The 17,820-nt window shown below is 39.6% G+C and overlaps 1 pseudogene; it reads right to left on the reverse strand.

Annotated features, from left to right (window-relative positions):
- The window catches only part of LOC112314267 (eukaryotic translation initiation factor 3 subunit M-like), a 190,291-nt pseudogene extending 176,658 nt beyond the window's left edge, over nucleotides 1-13,633 (reverse strand).
- Nucleotides 13,634-17,820: the final 4,187 nt, after the last annotated feature.

The following is a 17,820-nucleotide window of genomic DNA, read 5'->3' on the forward strand; positions in this document are numbered from 1 at the left end:
CAAAACTCACCTGAGCTCCACCACCTATCTGCTGTCCCCTGACCCTGCCTTCCACAAAACTGGTCCCTGGTGCCAAAAACGTTGGGAACCACTGCTTTAGAGCTTAGGAGAAAGAAAGCAAAGATACATGCTTGAGGAAAAAAGGAGGGGAAGGCATGGGCATGCCCAAAAGACAGTGTGCAATGGGTTTTTGTCTTAAGTGTTTTTGTCTGTTTTCTAAAGGTAGAAATTTTAAGGAAGTTCCTAGGGTAGGAGCTCAGAATATTCATCAGCTTTCCAGGTGCATTCTTTAATGTGCTGACGCATGAAATGAACTTATAGAGGGGTCAGAGTCATTCTCTGGTGAGCTTCACCTTTAAAGAATGTCATAGAACAGGGACTGGGGCTGAGGCAGCTCTGCTCCCGCACAGTCTGGAGTGTGGAAACCATTTGCTCCTAAATGTCTTTGGTTAGAGGAGACAAGATCTTTCGATTTATTATCTGACTCTAAATTGTCCAGCCGTTTAACTATCTGTCTCAGTTTCCTCATTCCACTTGCCAAGGAATTTTCTGAGCTTCCTACTAAACCACCTCAGTGACAAATGATATAAAGAAAATTATTTTGATGGACTGACTAGAGAAGGGGTTATTTTAGGTGGAAGAGTCAGGGGAAAACCCTTCTGAAGAGATGGGCTCTGATCAGAGATCCTGAAGTGCAGTCTCATCTCAGCCCTGTGAGAAGCAAATCTTATAACTTCTCCTTCTTTCAAGTCCTCCTCAGCCACCAAATGAGAATAATGATCTCACCTATCTATGAGAGAAGATTCCTGAGAGTGAGTCAATCTTGTGTTCAGGAACTAAGGTTTTCTCCTGTGGGAACAGAATGACTGGAACTTTGGCGTATTTGCTACAAGTCCTACTCTCCTATGTTGCATTTCTTGGGAGAGTTTTCTGGTCAGCCAGCTTTTAGAGGCCCAGCCAAAAAGGAGCTGCTGACGTGAGTGAGAACTCTTGAGTCTCCAGTTTACCCAGCCTCTGATTAAACTCAGAACCAGATGTGATCCCTGTGTGGTGAACTGCCCACCTTGTACTGCATTTGAGATCACTTCCTTCTCCTTCTGTCTCCCCTCTGTTCTCTCTGAATGCTTGCTCTCTGGCTGTTTTCCTCCAGTGGTGAGCTGGGGGACCAGTCCCAAGCAATCCCTCATGGGGGACTCAGATGCTGCGGCTGGCTGCCAGCTTCCCTTACTGGGACTATGCACGGGGCCTGGAGGAAGGAGGAGATGAGACACAGTTTGCCTTGCTGAGCCTTCCAACAGGAAGAATGGAAAGGCAGTTTCATACTGAAGGTTTTTATTAGTTTTTCTTATGTTAAACTGGATGCTCCCCACACCCAACCGTCCCATAAATAGCAAACTCAAAGGCCAAGGTTCTTAGACCATTCTAAGTGCTAAAGCCAGGCAGTGAGATGGCCTTGATTTGGGCTTCTGTCCGCACTGTGTATGTGGCAGCAGCCCAGGTGTCCATCTCTGGTCAAACTCACAAACTTCTCCCTCTGTCTTTCCACTGTAACAGGCCTGAAGTCCTGCAGAGAGACAGCTGATGAAACACAGCTTTTTCACATGCACCCACTAGACTGGGACTTTACACAGAGTTGTGACCTGAGTGAGCAACGAATTGCTGATATTGTTGGATCCAGGGTTGAGTCCTCATTTGCCGTAGGATTTATAATATATTTAAGAGCATCTGACTTGTACTGGGGAAGAGACACAGCACTCCTGACAAACCTGAAGGGTTAGAATAAGGCTATCCTGTGTATCCTTCCCAGTCAGCCACACACAAGCTCTCTAGCCAAACCAGTGTGTGTGTTGGCCACAGAGACAGACTGCTGTCAGCCTCCACAGCACCTCCCGAGAGGAGGGAGTGAGTGTGTGGATAGGGATTGCAGTGGATAAGGAGTGATGGGAACGTTGTCCTCTGGTGGACTTACATTCCAGAGGAGGCACAAGGACCGCACCAGGGAAGTGTGGAAGGATCTGTCTTGTGTGGAGTTCCCTGCAGACCCATGACTGACCTCCTCCCTGCTGCAGCCCTTCTCCCTCCTGTGTGTCCTCTGAATGAATGTGTAATCCACAGCACTGCCCTGACAGCCACAGAACCAGCAGGGGCTCTTCCCACCCAACTGCATGTGTCCTCTCTAATCCTACCTGATCTTTAACAAAACAGTAATAATTTTAATGATAACCTCAACTCTGTTGGACTTTTTAAATAGCTGTTTAAAAACAAAAACTAATTGTACCGCAACAAAGATATTTCTTACCCTTTCTCTGTGCAGAGCATCTGTTTCTTAAAGACATGAGGTTGAATATGCTTGAAAGTATCCACCATGGGTAATTTTATACGTTTTTTGCCCCCTGCCCCATTCTTGGCTCTTATACCTGGCTGTTTCTGAAACCATGCTTGCTCCACACCTGCGTGGCATTCCAGATCTGCCTCATCCTATCAGAATGCTAACACTGTGCTCACGCAGCCTCAGGTCACAACTTTTTTGTAACCATATGGAATCGTTATGAAGATATATGCTATGTTGCATTGTCCAATGTTTTTTTTTACCACAGAAGATACTCTTTTGGCATCTGTAGATATTTCTTAGTTTTATTTTACTGTGAATGTAATACACTCTATAAACCCATGGTTGTGTATTTAAAAGTTACTTGGCAAGGCACCAAAGTAATGCATATTCAGTCATCTGGTCTGCCATCTGTCACGAATATGTTATTTGGTTACCACTAAAGCTTTGATACAGATTAATTCATAGGGCTTTATAAGAATCAACCTAAAAACAGAACCTTAAAGTATAGTCTGTCTAATTTGCTATAAGCTTGTCTTTACAATAAAACTCAGACACACAGAGTCACTGCTTTTTCTATGCTTAAAACATCCACTTGGGCAAATAACACTATTACAGATCACACACTGGTTTGCTTGTATTATAAAAACATAAAGTAAGTATTATTTTTCTGAGGTGGTTCAATCTGTATATACCATTTTAATCACATTAAGCTCAAAATCTCATCTCCTCCAAAAAGTCTCCCATAATATTTATGTGCTCATAATAATTCTTGGCTCTCTATCAATAGGACAATTTCACATTCAGTGTGTATAATATTTACCAAGTATACCCCAATGGAAAGGTTTGGGAGACATTCTTAAATGGTCATATCTTATAGCTTCTCTTTCTACCAAAGAAAAAAAAGCTATAATGGAAAGGCTTTGGGGACCTTGTTTGGGAGCTTCACTCCAAAGACGGCCTCCAGCAATTTTCCCCTCTGTATGTTCATGCTGATGGTCTCATTCAGAGACAGAGCTTTTTTCCTTCTCCCTAAATCTGGACTAGCCAACAGAAAGCAAGAAAATGGCATACCGGGACTTCTAAGCCTAGGCATGAGAAAGCTGGCAGCTTCCTTTTGAAATGCTTACTATCTGGATGATGCCCCTTAGAACCCAGCATCCCTTCTGTGAGACGCCCATGCTACATGCAGAAGCCATGTTACTCCTGTTAATTTGCCCATATGAACTCCCAGCTGAGAGCCCGGATCTCCTGCCAGTCCAGCTGCATAGCCCCCCAGGTGACTCAGCACATTGCTGAAGTCACATGGAGCAGAAGAACCAACCAGCTTAGCCTAGGCAACCCAAAGAACCATGAGAAATGAGAAATGGTTCCTTTACAGTATTAAGCTAGATGCTGGATATTATTAGATAAATAAAATGTCTTGTCAGGACCCTGTGCCTACCAGGAGGTAGGGTCTCAATGGACAGGTATCTTAAGTGAGGGAAAAAATTATTGCCAGCACTGAGAATAAAATTTACCAAGGGATTTCTTTATGTGCCTATCAATAGTTGGGGTTTCCCAGAGAACAAAAAGTCTATCAAAATTCATCACTCTGGGGCAGGGAGGAGCAGATGGGGATTCTAAGAATATCTGCATTCTTGCTCCTATCAATATTATTTCTACACTTGTCAATACATGATTTTTATTATTTTTTGTGGGGTTTCCTTTTGTATTTTCTCCCTATTTACATGGTAAGCTATTTGGAGTAATGAGAACCAGTACAGGCTTCTTCCTGTAGTGTAACCTTGATACTGTACTTGAGTTTCTGTAGCTTGTTTTTCTGCCTTATTGAGAATAACGATACGGATTTGCAGGATTGTATGAGGATGAAGTAAACAGACAAGTGTTTCCTACAACTTCTTCAACACACTTACAAATTTATGCTTTGTATCTAGAGTTTTGAAGAATATATTAAATATTTTTTGTTTGTCTTGTATATTATGAAGACTTGACATGTTTAAAGGATGAAAATTTTGATTTAGGTATGGAAACAATGTGATATTTATCACATTTTTCCCCCAGAGGCTTTTCTGGCAGAGTATAAATGGATATTTTGTCTCGTGGAGTAAATCATAGCATTGCAACAAACTGAAGAATCCCAAGGCAAATAGTTTCCTGAAGTGAATATGATTAAAATCAGTAGGGGGTGACGGATCACTGACTGTCCTAAAAGTTTGGATACACAACTGTTAGAATGGCCTTGCTAGCCAGGAGAGGCTACAGTATTATAAATGGCTCTGATATATAGTAATGAAACTAACCAGAATAGGTCTCTTTAGGATGCAGAGTTTGAAATGGTACCTTGTTGTAACCAAGTACAACACTGACACTTACACTTTTTAGTTGTATCATATTTTCTTATTATTTAGAAATTGAATCCATTTGAGTAAATATTGGGTTGGCAAAAAAGTTTGGTTTTTTTTCCCCCCCAGTAAGATGGTGTTAGCACATAGTTGTCTTTAACTTCATTTGAAACAATTTTGTTAGATTGTATTCTGATAGCTGTCATATCACCATGCATTTAAAAAAATTATCAAAATTGGTGAATTTTTGTGTAGCCATTTTACTATTGAAGATGGAAGAAAATATGCAACATTTTTGGCATAGTACACTTTATTATTTCAAGAAAAGTAAAAACTCAACTGAAACGGACAAAAAAGATTTGTGCAGTATATGGAGAAGGTGCTGTGACTGATCGAATGTGTCAAAAATAGCTTGTGGTTTCTTGCTGGAGATTTCTTGCTGAACAATGCTCCACGGTCAAGCAGACCAGTTGAGGTTGATAACAATTAAATTGAGACATTAATTGAGAACAATCAATGTTATACCACATGAGAGATAGCCAACATACTCAAAATACCCACATCAATACAGTTATTGGTGAAAATGGAAAATGTGCCTTTTATTTTATGGAAATCAATTGAATGGACTTTTTTGGCCAACCAATAATTCAGATAATGGCGTCTTGTGAACCATGAACACTGAATATTTAAAAACGAACTTTGAAATGTTAACATTCTTTTGACTTAACATAGGATGCAGAAAATCTAAGCTCTTTGTTATCTAAAATTACCTGTGAGGAAATTATAGCTGTGATGTTCTCAGCTTCTGAGAACAGCTCCTGTTCTTCTCAGCTCCTGTAATGTTCCATGTCCCAGAAAACTGACTCCTCTTAAGGAAAACTCTCTTCCAGGATGCCTTGACTTGTATACCATTAAAGGTGAGAGGATCAGTGCTCCTAAAGAATTTAAGGAGCCTATTACATGAAAAGTTAACTAAACAGATGCGGCCTGAAGTTATTTAAGTACAGATGAATTATTTGCTTTTTCTTTTATTCCTCCAAATGGCATGCTTTCTTGAAGTTTTTGAAACTAAGTTCTATTTGTGAGACACAGAGGATGCACCTGAGTCTTTCAGGTATGCCTGTGTATCTTACAGCTCAAATCCATGTAACTGCATAGATGTAGGTATTTGGAAAAGTGAATGAGTACTGAGTGTCTTCCCAAGGAACATAATGTGGAGGCACACAGGAAAATGAACTAGGGAATAAAGCACAGGAAGTAATCACTGCACTCACTATTCCTATCCAAAGTCTCAGAAATAAGTTGCTTCCATATTGGAAGAAAGAAAAGTCTTTCTCTCCTGCCCTTCCCAATGACCTGGGCCAACATTGCGATGTACAAGGGAAAGCTAAGTTGCTCTGTTCTGCTTCAGTGTTCTTCAGTTGCTCTTCGGTCTACTTGGAATGTATTTCCTCTCATATTGCTCGCCCAGGTTCCTGTTCACCTGACAGATTTCCACCTAGATGTCACCCCTTCAGAGAAGCTTTTCATCTGAAGAACATCCCGACCCTATTCTGCATCATACTCACTTTATTTACCTGGTAACAGGTATCACCATCTCTGACTATTCATCCTACCTGTAGTCCATCTCCCCACTAGAATATGACCTCTCCTAAAGCAGAAATTACCTCATTTATCTATTTAGGTCCCCAGTGTATACACCAGAGTATTTACATAAATATTAGTCAAATGAACAAATGAGAGCCTTAGGTACACTTGCAAGTGTTTTTACCTTCAGGATGTGTTTATAAAACTGAGTTGTCTATGAAGTCATGAGGAAAGGGAGTTTGTGGACGCACGGAGACTCTTTGCAGGGAGGAGGTTAAATTTTCTGCATGTGGCTCCCCACTTTGTAGATTTCCTCTGGCGAGCTTCAGATTCCAGAACACCTCCTGCTGTCACGTAGAACATCTTGATTGCCTTGCTCGTCTCTGATTTCATGTGTGCCCTCCGAACACTCAATTTAGCATCACTTAATTCAGACATAATTGAGAAGGGAGATGAGCTGCTCCTGGTACAGATGCACGTATCCCCCAAACAAACAAACAAAAAAAGAAAACAAAAATAGTGAGCAAGGAAAATTCCATGCATTGCTCTAAGGAAAAAAAATGGTCTTAGAAATGGAAGATCTGAGTTTCAGAACTTGCTCCACAGTTTGTATTCTCTTAATAAAGTCACATGGCCCCTTTGAACCTCAATTCTGTTAACTATTATGTGGGGGTAAGAGCAACCATTCTAACTTGCTCTTAGAGTTTCTGTGAGAAATCACGGCCCAGAAAGCACTTGGAAGACTGTAAATATCTCTATCCTTAAAAGGAATTGTTTTCAGAATATAACTTTGATATTAAGCTTCATAGCTTGTAAACAAAAGCCTGTGAAGTGAAGACATACATTAAATACAACTTCCACATTCTCATATGGTCCTGGCCACTGAGAAAGTCAATATTATTAATGTACATTTATTCGACGAACATGTATTAAATACTTCTATGCTCCAGGCTCTAGGGTAGGCACTGGGGGAATAATATAGACATTGTATCTGTCCACAAAGCTTACAATCCAGTAGAGAAGATGAACTGGGAATAGAAATAGCATTAAATAAATGATATGTCTAAATTAGTGCTAGGTACTACAGGAAGGATGAGCGAAAACATTGTTTTCTGAAGGAAATATGTATAATCCAAAACCTGAAATAGAAACAGGAATGATGAGGATAAAGGGAAGGGGAAACAGAGCTTAGGAATGCTTCAAGGGGATGTGGGACTTTTAAAGTTTAGGAGTGACCACAAGAATTCATAGAGATTTTGAGGAAAATAGAAATGGTAGATATGAATGAAGCTCAGTGTGTAAGATAGGGAGTGAGGTGAGGAAGCCAGGTCGGAGCCCGGAACTGATGAGGTTGAAACTTTCTTGTAAGGCTGATACAGGAATCTTGAAGGATTTCAAAAATGGCAGCAAAATATGATTGTTTGAGAAGGGTCCCTTTGACTACTGTAGTGCTTATAGGGAAAGTGTAGCAGGGATTAAGTGAAGAGGTTGATTCAGGAACCTAGGCAAGAGAGGGAAGAGAATGATGTCCGTGAGGGTGGAAATTTAGGTGCTTGGTTTAGTGAGGGGTGTGAGCAAGACCACACTGTCTGAGTCTCCTCTGCCCCACCCTTGGTGGAGGCTACCCCTCTCATTCTAAGATCCGGGGTCTCTAAGTACTCTTGCTCCCTGAATACTATTGTTCGTAAAGCTTCAGACTTTAAACTACACCAACCTCTCAACCAGGACGTAGAAGAAAACTTCAGGGTGGTTTGACTATTTTTCTTGGATCTATTCTTAAATATCCTATTGGGTTCAGAAAGAAACCTGATACATATGAAATTTTGTGCTGTGGCTTCTTCTTCAGAGAAACTTATATAGGAAAAGTGCACTTTAAAAATTAAAGTGAATGCATCAGTTTCTATTTATCCATAAGGTGTGGGGATTATTTGCTTATTTAACCAAATATTTAGCAATAGTGAAATTTTAATTGTTGCTGAAACTATTAAGAGCACAACAAATACAGTTAATGCTAAAATAGTTAGCATTATTCACTATTTTGAATTGATGTTCTAAAATATATTGAATGTTAGGCCTTGGCGAGGCAGCAGTCATTATGGAAATGGTCCTTCTTACTTGATTGTGGATGTGAAAGGAATGAGAGGTAGGAATGACAGATCCCTACTAACACTAATACCTACCCTGCAAGAGGCTTGTTTGAATAAATCCTTGCTACTGTTCATCTCTTTTCATAAACATCATGTGTGGAATGTATTAAAATGTATAGTCATATCTGGTTGTCTGTATTGTTCAATTACTTAGATTCCAGGTAAATATTAAAATCCTAAAATGAAAAAAAAATCAATGTAAGGACTCAAATTATTAGAAAAGAAAGATAGTGAAATAGTCATAGTAGTCACATTTATTGAGCACTTACGACTTGTCAGGCATTGACCAGTAAGTGATAGACGGGAGACCTGAACCCAGTTCTAACTTAAAAAAAATTTTTTTTAAGATTTTATTTATTTATTTTTGGAGAAAGGGGGAGAGAGGGAGAAAGAGGGAAAGAAACATCAGTTGCATGGCTGCCTCTCACATGCCCCCAACTGTGGACCTGGCCCACAACCCAGGCGTGTACCCTGGCTGGTAACCAAGCTGGGACCTTTTGGTTTGCAGGCCGGTACTCAATCCACTGAGCTACACCAGCCAGGGCCCCAGGCCCAGCTTTAAAGTCTATTATTGTGTGCAGTTTCCCTGAGTTTTTGAACTGGCATCCCCCGCTAGTTTGTATTTTTAGGTCCAAAATAGGGCCTAAGTTCATATTTTGCTGGCTTTATGTGGGCCCACATAATGTTTTAATTTTGTCAATTAATTGCCAACATTTTAAAATTAAGCTGCTCTACTTGTGCCTTGAATGTCTAACTTCTTTTAGAAAATTGAGAGATATGACCTCGGTTTCTTGCACAAAACCAATCGGTGGGAATTCAGCTTCAGTATTAACAGTAGAGCACAGCATAGCATACTGCAGTATCTATCGTATGAAGTCTATCCCTTGCGCTCTCCAGTTTACCAGAGTCCTCACTGTTTCCCATTGCATTTCTATCATCAACCCAAGTGTTAGCTGTCGTTGATAATAAATGCTTGCCTTATAATTTTGCTTAGGATGGAATTAAAAAGAGTGTTAATTACTTGTTATGTATTCATGTTTCTCTAACGTTAAAAAAAACTAAAAGGTAGCCCTAGAAGGTTACATGTTTAAAGAAAAATGAAAGAAAAAATAATTCTTTGAGGCTTTGAAAAATGCTGCTTATTTACATGGACTTCCTGGCTCATTGAATTTGTGATGCCTGTTCAGTCTTTCTGTTTTGTTCACTACAACTTCAGAATGGGGGCTCAAGAGGCCCAAAATGGATGCCTGAGCATGTTTGTAAAGCTCCCAGTAATCTTAAAGCAGGTCGAGAATCATTGGGTTAACAACAGAACTGGGTACTGCCGGAGCCTGGTGTTCTGCCCTAAAAATGAAGCAAATGTGTGGTGACTCATTTGGGAGCAGAGGAGCAGGGCCGGCTGTCAGCTCACCCCAGTAGCAGGACAAAGCCCTCTTCCAATCAAGTGAGAAAAGGCCTTTTGTGTTTTCCTTTCAATTTACATTTTCTAAGCTCTGCTTGTTTCTGTTTACTCTTTTTTTGGCAAATATTTTTTAAAAATCTGTCCAATTAACACAGCCACTAGCCTATTTATAACAAGACTGCAGTTGGGAACAGCTGTGTTTAATGGTGAGTCATCACCCCCTCCAGCGGGAAGGGCATAATTGACGTAGTGGGGAGTGATGGAAAGGTGAACCATTTCCTACTGGACTTGAAACTCAGAAAGTTACAGGGTCATTTTTTCCCCTGAAAATGAAATGAAATATGCTAGAATAAATCTTTCAGGGCCCCTGCTGTTGACAGCCAGGGGGAAGCGGGAGTGAGAATATGCACAAACCGAAAAGAGGAAAGTGCTCAGGTTTCCCACAGGCGGGCCGCAAGTGCCCAGGCGGTAACATGACAGAGCCTTCGGAATTCCCTCCAGAGGTTCACACATCAGTTTGGAAGACGCACTGACAGCAAGGGAATTAAGTGAGGAATCTGTCTTAGAAGTGACAGTTGAACCAACTTCTGATCTAGCATTTCTCTATAAAAAGGACATTTTTATGTGACTTACTGAGCATAAAGTGAAGATCTAAATTTCATGGCCAAAAATAGGAGACGTATCAAATTAACCTGTTTGTTAAATATTTAACACTCTGGAGGTAAAGCGCTTGACCTTGATATCTAATTATCAGTTCAGTTGTGAGCAAATCATCAATCATGCCGAAGCATTCACCATCTTTAAGCACTAACTGATCACTCAATTTGGAGAAAACACAGAACTAGGCACTCTGAATTAGCGTCACCTAGTAATGGCTTGAGCTGATTGCGGAAGATGCTTAAAATCTCAGGACGGGTTTTATTTTAGTGGATAATTTTAACTTGGACAGAGGCATTAGAATCCGTGAACACACATAGTACACCACATTAAAATATTTAGTTTACAATATTAAATACTTGTTGTATGCTATACTTCGCATCTCCTGTACTTCAAGTATTTGAATGCAGGGAGACAATTATATTAGCAAGTGAAGTGACCACATCTCGGTTTTCATGGTTTGTTCTAATCTATGGGGTTCTACTTTATTTGTGTTTAATCTATGGATCACACTGACCCATAAGTAAGTACTGTCATCCCATTGTCATTTGTGTCAGTTCTATGCCAAAAGGAATTCCCAATTTGGGGTGCGGTGAAGATGGAAAATTTATGCAGTGCTAACAGCTCAATTGCAATACAGTACAGCTGTTGGGCAGCCGTGGGGCAAGACCCCTTCCAGCTAGACAGCTCTGCTCTGCCCTTCTCTGTTCTGCTCTGCTCCTGTGCTGGTCAGCTCCTATCTCGGTGAGACATCTTTGGTGTTTTAGTTTCAGCAGGGGAAACACAGCCTTCAGTCCTCAGTGAAAAGGGAAAGTTCACTCCGGAGTCAGAAGGGAGCTGGTTCACACAGACAGAAGTCCCCACCCCTGGTCCCTGATTGGTCCATCCTGATGCCAATGAGTACTCCAAATCGTCACAGTTTCATTGGTCCAAAAGGCACTCTCCTGATTGGTCAGAATGGAGCCTTCTGATTGGTAGATGAAGTCACTGGGGGGTGGGTGGGAATATAACTGCACAGATCCGATTGGACAGGGAACTCCTCTATGAAGGGCTTAGATGACAGGGAACACAGTGCAGTTCAGTGCAGAAGCAAGTAGTTCAGTGCAAGCTGCTCCCTAAAGTGCAGTTTGCATGAGAGGGAACTGTGTAGAGATGGCTTCTAGGCTGTTTCTTAAATTTGAGCCCAGTTAAGCCAGCAGGATAACTTTCTGGTAGGTATCTTTTTCCTTAAGGTCCACAGTGGTGATTTTTCCAAGTCTTCTTCTATACATTTGCACTTATGCCATTTACTAATTAAGTTATGAACCCTAAAATCACTTAGATTTGTTCTGAATCTCAGCTCACGTATATACAAGTTATATGACCTAGGACAGCTTGCTGGGTATTTCTAAATTTCAGTTTCCTCATGTGTAAAAGTGAAATAATAATGGTCTCTACTCCATAAAGCCATTGTAAAGAGTAAATGAGATAATGTATGTTTAAAACAAACAAATATATCCGGATAGCAATCAGTACTTACTGTTAGATATCATCGTCAAACTCATCATTACCGTCAGATCTTCGCATACCAAATACAGTTTATGTATAATAGCGTTGCTTTCACAGCTTCTCTTTTTTGAAATCTCCAGTCTTTGCAGTTAGAATTTATGTCTCTCTCCACAGCTTTCCTTAGCATTTTGTTTAAACCTTTATTACTCTAAAACTAAATTATAGTCTGGCTTGTAACAGAATTTATTTGCCTAATATGCAGTGAACTCCTTAAGAGCAGTTTCCATGTCTTATTTATTTTTATTTCCTCAGGACATATTAAAATGACTGATACCTAGAACATGTTTCTTGTGTTAAGTGCTTCTAGGTGACTAAATACTGTTTCTAAATTGGTTTATCCATGTACTGCTGAGCTCCACTGTGATAAAGATCCTCTTTATAATTTGAAAAGGATACCAAAGAAAAATTTAGGAAAACAAAATCGAAAACAATGACTAGAATACTCATGCAGTTTAGTAATATTTATCCATAGTTGTAAAAAAAATTAGTACTAGAAAATGTCAAGAAGTAAAAAAGAAATTTACCAACGATCCCTCCACTACAGGGCAATTACAACATTTTTTTGACATGTGCATTTTTTAGGGTTTTAATATATTTTTAACAAAGGTAATGTCACATGTGTGTGCATATACACATTTAAAATGTTATATTCTTCTCATTTCACTTAATGTTAAATTAGTAAATCCCTCCAATAAAATTTAAAATCTTTTTTAAAATATTATTTTTAATATCTAGATAGGCAATCATGTCATATGTGCATAAGAATTGTTTTATTCCTTCTTTTTCAATTTGTACGTTTGTAACCAGGTAGCATGGGGTCTGGCTGCTTGTTGCCATGTATGCACATAACACAAAGATTTGTGGATAAGGAAATAGGTTTTTATTAACAGGGTTCCCAATTTGCGGGGGCTGGGAGCATTCCTGTTCTGAGCCCCTCTCTTCCACAGGATGTAAAACCTCCCTTGTTCCCAAAGATATTGCAACCCAAAGCCACGCCCCAAAGTTCCCCGTTACTGTTTATCTGCCCTTTTGGGACTTAAGCTGGCCATGCAAGCCGGTCTCCATTCTTTCTAGGATATGCACTTGGGGGTTTCAGAGTTACCATTATCTCATAACAGCGCTCTCTCTCTCTCAGGGTCTGGGGTGCGCTGCCAGATCACTCCAGATGGTTGTGCAGGGCAAGCTCCATCTTCGAGGAACTTCCCAGATCATACCTCCATATGCTGCTCTCAGGGTGAGAGAGTGGAAGCAGTCCAGGACCCGTGTGCCATGCTGCACTGGGTTGTAGCATCCCAAGGGCTGGAGCCCGGTGAGGCATACATTCCAGCGTGGGACCCTGCCTCCGAAAGCTGGCTTCCAACTGTGCAGGGCCTAAGCCCCAGCTGGACCCAGTGTCTGCCGCTCCTGCCTGTATGGGAAAAAAGCAAGAGTATAAGAAGCCAAAAGGCCAAGCAGCCAAGAGGCCAAGAGCCAAGAGAGTGAGCTTCTGCCCACCTTCTGTTTAAAAGTCCCCTGCCAGAATTACATGTGCTCCGGTAGCCAGTGGGAGTGTCCAGCTTTTCAACCAATGAGGGCCAGCGTCAGCCACATTTGCCTTTGCTCCTCTTCCAGCAGCCATGATTAGCAAGGCGGCAAAGTGTGCAGTGCCGCATGCCCTGTGCCAGCTCCCTTTGGCCACGTCACGAGGCTCTGCCTGGGGCTATAGCCTTTCTCCGACAGCCCCTCCCTTTGCAAGGAGGGCAAGCCACTTCTAATCTCTAGTTCTGATTTGGGATTTTCTCCCTGCTCCCTGCCTTCTCCAGTGATTTCCACCTCCAGTAGAATTCTCCAGTGAAATCATCTCAGCCTTGAGATATAGTAAAGAGTTTTTAAATTATGAATTAAATTTCTTTAGTAGTTATACAGTTATTCAAAATATATTTTTGTATTCTGTATTTTGTCCTTTTAAAGACATGCTTCAGTTTCATCTCAGTTGTCAAATATATGTGCATACAGTTGTTTGTTTTATTTCCTTAATATAATTTGTATGTTTGCAAAGTCTGTGTTGATAATCCTCTTTCCTATTTTTGATGTTGGTAGTTTTTGTGTCTTTCCCATTTTTTCCTTGTTAGTCTTGCAAGAAATTTCTCTGTTTCATTTTCTTGACTTTCATTGGGTTACAGTCCCCTCCCCACTGCACCCATAGTATTTGGCTGGAGTAGAGTAGTGCAGTAGTTATTATCTATCTTGCTATGCTTCCTCTTTCCTGGTACTTTATCTAGACATAGCAGGCTTTATTCAGGCTTCTGTGTGTGTGTATGTCCATTACTGTTTCTGGTTTGTTGGTTTTTTCAGCACTTAGTCTAGGATATATGAGGTAAAAAGAAAACCCAAGGAACTCACCAACATGTTGTTCCACAGGTCCCAAGTTCCCTAATGTATCAGCGTTTTTTCCTCCACTTTTCAGTGTCCTTCTATAGTTATTTTATATATAACATCCAACCTCTGCAATTATGCTTAGTGAAATGAATATGGTAAAAGTGCATCTGTCCACTTCCCAGAAATGGAACTCTAAACACAAGTATAAGGGGAGACCCTCCAAAAATCAGAATTATCTTCTGGAGGGTGGGCCCCTTGTAGTACAGGCTTTCTGTGCTAGGTGAGTATTCTAGGAACCCATCTGTATCTGTGTACCAGTAGGCATTGTTGTGGGAGGCTGTGTTTGGCTTCAATGAATATTTTTTGAAGACTAAATGTGTTTACCATTTCATGATGGGTGATTTATGAGCATACCTGCCCACGCTGTGCTGAGTGTTCAGTTTTTGACTAGATACGGTGTGACCCCCATGCCCCATCCCCTATTCACCTGATCTCACCCCAAGTGACTTTTTTTGTTTCCCTACATTAAAAAAAGTCCTCAAAGCAAAACAAATTGCTGATGTAGAAGAGGGGAAACAAAAAATGGCAGAAACAGTAAAAGGCATCAAAATCAACAAGTTCAAAAACTGTTTTGAGCAGTGGAAAAAATATCTTGATAGGTGTATTGCATCAAATGGAGAGTACTTTGAAGGTGACTGAAGTTTAAACATGTAACAATAAATACACAATTTTTAATAAATAAATTCTGTTTTTTTCAGGGTCCCCCCTCATATTTATATGTGCAAGATCTGTAGGTCAACAACTGCAAAACATGGGTGAAAGAAGTCTAAGAACTAAGTAAATGGAGAAATATACAGTGTTTATGAATTATAAGATAATATTATTAAGATATGAATTCTATCCAAACTGATCTATGGATTAAAATGCTATCCCAATCAAAATCTCAGCAGAATTTTTGATAGAAATCAACAAGCTGGTCCTAAAATTTATATTTAATAAAAGAATCTAGAGTAGCCAAATACATTTTTTAAAAAGAAAAACACTGAGGAATTCACACAATTGATTTCAATCCTTGAGATAAAGCTCTGTTAATCAGGACAGAGCTGGCAAAAGGAAAGATACATACATGAATGGAAAATAACACAAAGTCTAAAAATAGATCCACACATGTACGGTCAATTGATTTTCATAAAGGTGTACAAATCAATGCAGAGAAAATAATCTTGTCCACAACTGACACTGGGACATGTATATAAAAAATTAACCTTAATCTATAACCCACATCACATGCAAAAATTAATTCAGAATGGATCACACACCTACACACAAAGTCCTCACCAAAGAAGATATAGAAATGACAAACAACCATATGTAAAGAATCTCAATCTCATTAAACATTAAGAAGTGAAAGTTAAAACGATAATGAAATACCACTTAGAACTTAGATAAGCTTAAAATGACGTTAAAAAATTTCTATTAAGGTTATGGACAACTTGAACTCTCATACATTTGTTCAAAGGGCAAAATGGTACAGCAACTTTGAAAATCGGTGTAGTAATTTCTTATAAAGTTAAAATATACTTACATAAGACCCAGCAATGCCACTTCTGAATATATTTGCTCAAGTGAAATGAGAACATGTGTTCGTACAAAAACTTGTACACAAATGTCCATAGAAGTTTTATTCAGAATTGTCCAAAAGCGAAAATCCAAATGTTTATCAACTAGTGAATAGATGAGGAAACAATAGTACAATGGGATACTTCTCAGCAATGAAATGAATGAATTACTGATACGTGCAACAATGTGGATCAAACTCCAAAGTTATAGCAACTCAGATTGACCTGACTCAAAAAGTTACACACTTTGTGATTTCATGTATATGCTACTGTGGAGCTGACAATGTCTATGGAAAGAAAAAAACCTGACCGGTGGTAGAGACACAAAAAAGTTTTGATTAGGGGAAATGTTTAGTGCCCTGATTATGGTGGCAGTTCTTACAGGACTGTATGTGATTATCAAAACTCATGTAATTGTACACTAGAAAAAGGTGACTATTAAATGTCAGAAATATATTGTAATAGTCACCGAGATCGCACTATTATTTAAAAAATGGATTTTACTGAATAAAAAAAACCTATGAAATCAAAGTTAAAGCACGTTTTTTGTAACCATCAGTGCTCAGTGCCTTACAAGTCACCTGGTAACGACGAAGTCAATGAATGGGACACAATGCGGTAATATTTTCATCTTGTAGCATCAGCGTCTTTGAAGCAAAAGAATTGTGGTTAAACTGAATGTGCAGAGGCCTGTGGAAAAAAAATATTCTACAAAGCGTGAACCACTTTCAAAGTAAAACACTCTGGGACAGCATTATGATAAATCAAGATTCTCTACTCATTGTTCACATTTCTATTGATTGGCTCATCTGTGCTGATTACTTTGTTTTTAACTTATACATGTTAGAAGTAATTTGAAAGTACAGAAGTAAATTTACCACTCATTTAAGAAACAATGTCACCATCTATTAATAGATATATTTTAAAGATTTCATTTATTTATTTTTAGAGAGGAGAAAGGAGGGAGAAAGAGAGAGAGAGAAACATCAACGTGTGGTTACCTCTCCCGCGCCCCCCACTGGGGACCTAGCTGGCAACCCAGACATGTGCCCTGACTGGGAGGTTGTGTGATGTGAAACCTGAAAGCTGTTTTGGTTGTTTAACTCTCCTAAAATTCCATGAGCTAATTTGTTTGAATTTCTGTCACTTTTCAACCGAAGTCATAACTACCTTAAGTTATGGATAGGAATTATTTAACAGAGAAGTGACATTTTTAAAAGGTTATTTTGTTTGTTTGTTTTGGAACAATGGAGAAGAGGTTAGATTCAAGTGAAGACACAGGTCTAGAGAGCATATGTGAATTCCCCAAGTCACAAAGAAAATTCTTAAAGTCAAGACTAATTTTGTGTCTAGTGATGTTTAATTATACCACACATCTGTCTGTCATGGAATGGAATGCCACAAAACCCTACAACAGGGAGTTCTGTGGCTAAACAGACAGAAAAGGCTTTTTTAAGAAAAAAAAAAGAAAACCTTCTCCCATAGTTGACTGAGATATCCTAGCTGTGCTTCCTCAGTGGTTACATTGCAAGGAGCTTGGCCTGCAGAGGAGGATGAGAAGACATACCCCATTTAAGCAAAGGTCTTCTATATATAACTGATTCCACTCTATTGTTGTTTGATTTTCTCATTACACAAAGCTGAAAAATTAGATTACAGAATTGACAGAATTTAGAGAGTGATTATATGGAGGGGATGAGGATAAAAGAGAAATCGAAATGGTGCTTATGTCTCTGGCCGGGGTCAAAACTTATTACAAGTCATTGAGATAAGTCACATCGCAGTGTCTCTCCAGTTGCAGCCATGGTCTTTCCCTGAACACTACTCT

This window comes from Desmodus rotundus, chromosome 5 (assembly GCF_022682495.2).
Source record: "Desmodus rotundus isolate HL8 chromosome 5, HLdesRot8A.1, whole genome shotgun sequence".
NCBI lineage: Eukaryota > Metazoa > Chordata > Mammalia > Chiroptera > Phyllostomidae > Desmodus > Desmodus rotundus.